A 7,137-nucleotide genomic window follows, 5' to 3' on the forward strand; every position below is an offset into this window, starting at 1 on the left:
CACGTGAAGTTGAAGAATTGGAAAGGCAATCACTACTTAGCGGCAAAACATAAAGTGCAACCGATTTTACAGATGTTGGTCTATGGCCTGTTGTGATTAACCATGAAATTCGTGCTATGCTTGTCCGGCTGGATGGTGTATTCTCCTTCCAAAGAAGCCTTGTTGCTTCTGTTGCAGACTGTTTTTAACTGGGCTATCGAGTTTTTCTGCTGAATGTAGGTTTTATGAATTGGTTAAAATATATGAACACGGAGCTAGCACATTTCATGCTCAGGCGTTCCTCAACTGGAAAGAGCTAGAGATCCGATTTGCTGAAGGAAAAGTAATTGACAAAGTACAGCAAAATATTATTGAGAAGGAAACTAAGTGGCGGGAAATCCAAGCTAGATTGTTGGACATCATCAAGCTTCTCGCCAAGCAGAACCTGACACTACCGGGAAGACACCCATGATGATGAAAAAGGTCAAGAAAACAAAGGGAAGTTTTTTTAGAATTTGTAAATTTATTGACCAAGTATGATCCTTGCTCCATGAATATTTGGTGAAAGTTAACCTGGGAAAGAAAATCGCTACTTCTTATCTGTCACAAGAAATTCAATCAGATGAAAGAAAGAAAGTATTTTTGCATGCTTTTTGATAGCACTCCTGATGTATTTCACAAAGATTAGGTGAGTAAGGTGTTGCGCTACGTAAAAATTGACGAAAATGAAGCGAAGATGGAGGAGTCGTTTCTCTGCTTCATCGAAACAACATGCAAAAGCGCGGAAGAAATTTCTGAACTGGTTTTGAGAGAACTGGAGCAGATTGGTGACTGTATTGGCCAGGCATTTGACAATGCCGCTGTTATGGCAGGCCACCGATCGGGTGTGCAGATACGCATCTCTGGAATCAACCCAAAAGCTCATTTGTGCCATGCACAAACCATTCACTAAATCTGGCTTATGTATATGCAGCTTCCGTAGCGGTTCACTCTGTTACATTTTTTGGCACACTGAACCAGTTATTCTCGTTATTTTCTGCATCAACACATCTCTGGGATGTTTTGATTCAGTTGACCTGTCTAAGTATCAAGCAGACTGTGGAAACTAGATGGACTAGTTAAGCAGACACTGTAAATGTTGTGATAAAAAAAATTGGAAATCGTAATTGCCTTGGAACAGCTCACGAAAGAAGGAGAAAATGCAACCACAAGATCAGGTGCGTTTTTAATTCTCAACTCGGTACTGTCGTTTCCATTACTTTAATTTCTAAGCCTTTGGGAAACTATCCTCCCAGAAATCAAGATGCCCAAAAGTATCTTCAAACAAAAGGCTGGATATGAAACAAAGTTCTGTCGGGCTGCCAGCATTGGGAGATGCTTTGTTCAGAATAGAGAAAATATGGTGGGCACTGCAATAGACGAGTAAAAAAAACTCTAATCTGAAATGGGGATAAGCATGTCCGCAAAAAGAAGCGAATGGATAGTGAAGGATTGACTGATGCAATGCCGGGATTTGGTACTGAGTTGATACGGGAAATGTTGTCTGTCATAGACAGGTTGACTGAAGAGATATATTGCAAATTTCAACAAGTTCACGGTCTTACAAGTAAATAAGCTTTTCTTACACCGTCAAATCTGCTTCATGATAATCATGATTGTCAGCTTCATGAAGTTGACGGAGATATAGAAAAAGAGGAATTCTTTGCCGAAAGGAAGAGATTACAATATTTTGTGAAAGCTTCAGGAAAAGACAAAATCAATCGATCTCTTGAACTTTTGAATTTCATACGGAGATACCACCTTGGGGATTCTGTCCCCAATATTGTGATCTTGCTGCGCATTTTCCTTACCCGAGCTATTAGTGTTGCCAACTGGGAGTATTCTTTCTCGAAGCTGAAACTCATAAAGAACTACCTGCGTCCAGCAATGTACCAAACTTGGTAATCCTCTCCATAGAGAGAGAACTTGTCGATGAAGTGAATTTTGATAGAGTTATTGATAATTTTGCCCCCCAAAAATCAACCGACTTGATGCCTTACAGCATTATTTGAAATAAATTTATTCAAAATTTTTTTTAAAACTATTTTAAAGGAGCTGAAACATTATTAACAACAACAACAACAACAAAAGTGAATAAAATAATTTTATCATTTTACAACATTCTCAGATTTTCAAATGTTATCATTTAAATTTATAGTAAAAAAAATGTTTTCTAAAATGTGTGACTCTACATTTTATAAATTTCGCGCTTAAATCGAGCGATTACACACACAGATTTCAAACAGCATTGATGCAAGACGTTTTTTTTTTTTTTTTCTTCATGAGGCTCGACCTCTTAGTAACAACATTATGAAGAAAAAGAAAAGAAAACTACATCGGACTATCCTCTCCTTGATAAAGCTATGTTTTTTATGAAAACTTGGACTTTAACAACAACAACAACAACAACAAAAGGAAATAAAAATGAGTTTATCATTTCATAACATTTTCAGGTTTGCAAATGTTCTCATTTAAATTTATTATTATATTTGTTTGCCAATGAATTTAAACTAACAATTTTTTGTATAATTTGAATTATACGTTTTTGTTTTGAAAAATATTTGGTTTTCTTTGTTTGCGTATCCAGTCTTTATTTACTTGTTTACGTAACTAGTTAATTTAATTTAACAAATTTTTTTCAGTAATTCGAATAATACGTTTTCATTTTGAAAAATCCTTGGTTTCCCTTGACGACAACTGGAAAAGTTATAGGATTACTGTAATAAGATGAAAGTCCCAGACTAAAAACAGGAGTTTAAAATTAGACCCTTGATTGTAGTTCCATGAAAATAAATACTTTGAGGGCTTTTTTGAATTTTGAAGGTTAACAGATTTTCAAATGTAAGCGGCGGGGTGAGGTGGGGGGAAAATCTTACGACCACCCTAGGGGGAAAAAACAATTGCTATGCCACTGCCAACAGACTTTCAATCAATCATCTTCTGTAATATAAATCACACATGTCTGTTTAAATGTATGTATGTTTGTTTGTTTGTATGTCTGCCTAAAACTTTCGAGAGAACCAACGGATTTTCACGAGATCGGCATCATTTTAAAGCTCGACCCTACGGACGACAAATATATAAAATTGGCTAAAAAAATTAATTCCTTAGCCTCAAGTGGGCACTTTTCTACAGGGACAGGGCGCTTTTTTCGCCGATATTTTCTAAAGTTTTTTTTTTTTTTTTTTTTTTACATAGGCATCACCACTTATCAGAGTCCAAAGACCACTCGATGATAAGGGTTAAGAGTGTACAGTAGTCAATTGAATAATATAGTAATTGTTAGTAATGGAAATTCGGTACATTTGTTAACTTAAGTAGGACGGCTCATTAAGAACTTGTTTACATTGGACTTGAAGACAATCAGATTAAAAGTGAATTATATGCTAAAAAAGATTATATAAAAAGGATCATCTTTATGCCATATACTATTATTGTGTATAGAGTTTCAGTAATTATTTCAGCGTTCAATACATGACTGTAGTACAGTATATTTATGGCAACTTAGCTACACATCACCCTGCTGCAAATCGTCAGGCTAAGAAATATATATCTACACACGCACACAAACATCAGTCTTAATCCCCTTTTTCGATTGACTACCCTTAATTTAAACACTCGTCACTTCCGATTTGGTGATGGGCACAAGAGCAAAAACATTGCTTTTTTTTCACGTTCTTTTCCTCCTTTGCGTTACGGTTCCGAGCCTGCCTAGCTTCTACGACCTTCTTTTTTTTTTTTTTTTTCTCAACACACACCTCCAAACACCCGGGCAATGCCGGGAACCTGGGCTAGTCTATAATATCAATCTCACCTGTCTGTTTAAATGTATGTATGTATGTATGTATGTATGTATGTATGTATGTGTAAAACTTTCTACAGAAGCGACGGATTTTCACAAGATCGGTATCGTTTTCAAGCTGGACCCTTTGAACGACAAATATCGAAAAATTGGCTAAAAAAATTAATTCCTTCACCCTCAACTAGGCGCTTTTCTACAGGGGCGGTTCGCTTTTTTCGTCGATATTTTCGAAAGTCATCCCTCCTTTTCGATTGACTAGCCTTAATTTAAACATTTGTCACTTCTGGTTTGGTGATGAGCGCAACAGCGAAAACATAATTTTTTTTCGCATGCTTTTCCTCCTTCGTGATATGGGTTCGAGTGTGCCTGCGTACTACTTCTTTTTTTTTTTTTTTTGCTCAACACACCCGGGCACCCACGCTAGTCAATAATATAAATCTTACCTGCCTGTTTAAATGTATTTATGTATGTATGTATGTATGTATGTATGTATGTATGTATGTATGCCCAAAACTTTCGACAGAAGCGGCAGCTTTTCACCAGATCGGTATCGTTTTCAAGGTTGACCTTTCGGACGACAAATATCGAAAAATCGTCCAAAACATTCATTCCTTCATTCTCAACTGGGCACTTTTCTACAGGGAGGGGTACGTTTTTTCGCTGATAGTTCGAAATTCATCCACTGTTTTTGATTGACTAGCCTTAATTTAAACATTCGTCACTTCTGGTTTGGCGATGGGCGCAACAGCAAATACGTCACGTTTTCTTTTTTTTTTTTTTTTTCATGGTCTTTTCCTCCTTTGCGGTAAGGGTTCGATCCTGCCTGCCTACTACCACTTTTTTTTTTTTTTTTTTGCTCAAACGCCCGGGCAACGCCGAGCACCCAAGCTAGTGTCAAATAAATAGGAACAACCATCATACAAAAAATGGGTAATATTTAACTAAATTTCGTTTGTTTTTTTTGTTTTTTTTGTTTTTTTCATTTTTGAAATAATTACTACATAACTTTTTTTACCTTTAATTTGTGTATTTGGTATTAAAAAAAAAAATTTCTGATTATTATTGTATAAATATATTTACAGTACCTGTTTTCTAAATTCATATTATTGGTCCGTCAAATGAAAAATTATGCATTTAGTGGTCTATGAAGTTCTAAAGGTTTGTGACGGACGGACTAGTATACATATCTAGGTGTGTCAGAATTTTGGGGGAATTTTTGACACCCCTAACACAAAACTGCGAATAAAATATTTTTTTAAAACTCATAATTTCTCTTTTTAAAGTGGGTTGTTTAATTTCTTTATGGAATATACTTCCAAAATAAACTATTAAAGTTTTTTGAAAAAATAGAAATATGATTTTTTTATTCTAAAAAAAAAAGGTGCTTACAAAGTGCATGCGCGCGCTCATGCAGCCATTTTTTCCACGTAATGAAATCAGTTGAATTTTACGAGTTAAATTTTTTTTCAATTTTTTCACTTTAAATATCTATCAAAATTATTCTAATGGTTCAATTTTTACAATATTTGCAGGCTTAATGTGAAATTTTATGCTATTTCCAATAAACCGAATATAATATTCTAGACAAACGTTTCTTTTTTAAATTCACCTCTCCCCATTTTGAAATGTCTATTAAAATGAAAATAATTGATTTTCTCACCTAAGGTTTATATATCACAAATTGAAGATAAAATATCAATAAATAAAATAATCTAAATAAAAAAAAAAGGAATAGTTATGTGCAAATTTACCTGTAATGTCAAAAGTTTAAAACCTCTAAAAAAAAAAACACGTTGATTTTTTTTTAAGTGGAACCTCATATTTTGAAAATATTGTCCAGTAAATATTAAGCACTTACTATAATTTTTTTCTATTTCATTCAATGTTGTTTTATTTTAGATATTTAAAAAAAAATCATTCCATAAAGAAGAAATAAAATATTTTAAATAAAAAAAACTCGTGTATTTCTTTAAGGGAATAAAAAAAAAATGAAAAATTTGTCGAGGGGTTTGTTTATAAAAATAAACTTACTTATGAGTGAATGTGATCATTTTTCAAGAACGGTGATCCATATTGACTAACTTTTGTTGACAGCAAACACATGTCAGAAATAGAAATGGGAGATTAATTATGGCGCTTGTAGGACACCGTAGTTCTCAACTGGAAGAAAGGGAAACAAACCTGCTCTGTTACCATCTGATATGACAATTTAAAGTCGCGATATTTTTTAATCCTTGCTTAAAAAAACTCTTTTATTTAAAAAGTACAAGGAATATAAAATATAAATATGGATAAATTCTTAACAATGAAGAATGGAAGTACCCATTGATTAGTATTTTTATAGGTAAGTGATTTTTTGGAATGTATATATATATATATATATATATTTATTATAGTCGAAGTAAGTTAAAATTCGTTAATTTCCTTGAAATCTTTTTTTTTTTAAAGAAAACCGATTACAAAAAAACAAATATTGCATATTTTGCTATTAAACCTATTATTATTTTAAAATTTGATCTTTGCTCCTTTTATTGAAAAAAAAAAGGTTTAAATTACATTTTTCAAGTAGTTATAAGCTCCGAAAGAGTAATTATTCAAGTTTTTATCATGCATTTTTAATGGCGACTTCTGACACTGCTAATACATATCATCATCAGCTCATCAAGCCAGGATGGAAACTCGACCGCTCAAAAGACAGTCGGCGTTTCTAACCGTTACGCTATTTGATTTATACTTACAGTTCTTTAAAGTTGTGTTTTCCTAATAAGAAAGTAATCGAAAAAATAACGATTCGATGCTTATGCAAAGAAGTTATTGTGCTATTTTTAAATAGTATTTTTCAAGTTAAATTCAAGTTTTACGGCATCTTTATTTATTATTATTAAATTGTTATGTGAAAGTACAGAATAGTTACAAAACATTCTCCCCCTCCCATGTTAAGAATAGGTGTCTAAATAACGTTATTATTTTAGCGCCGTAACTTCTCTGCACCATTACCAACAAATTCTCTTCAATTGGCAATGCTTTTTCATTCTTTTTTTTTTTATTATTATTATTATTAATGTTTCTTGTAATGTTAAAACTATGCTACTGCTACATTAAATAAAGTAGTTGAGAAACAAACAGTTTTTTTTTCGGTACTTCTACAGTTTATCGCCGAAAATTTGAAACTATGATCGAACTAGGAAATAAATAACAAAAAAATTACAGAATTGTTTTAAATTGTTAAAATTATATTTTCTTACGCAGACTTTTCAATAAATGTCTTTACAATTATATTTTGATAGATTGTTAAATAATAAATGTTTTGGTTTTCA

This window comes from Euprymna scolopes, chromosome 14 (assembly GCF_053919585.1).
Source record: "Euprymna scolopes isolate OS-2025 chromosome 14, ASM5391958v1, whole genome shotgun sequence".
In the NCBI taxonomy this organism is placed as follows: Eukaryota; Metazoa; Mollusca; class Cephalopoda; order Sepiida; family Sepiolidae; genus Euprymna; species Euprymna scolopes.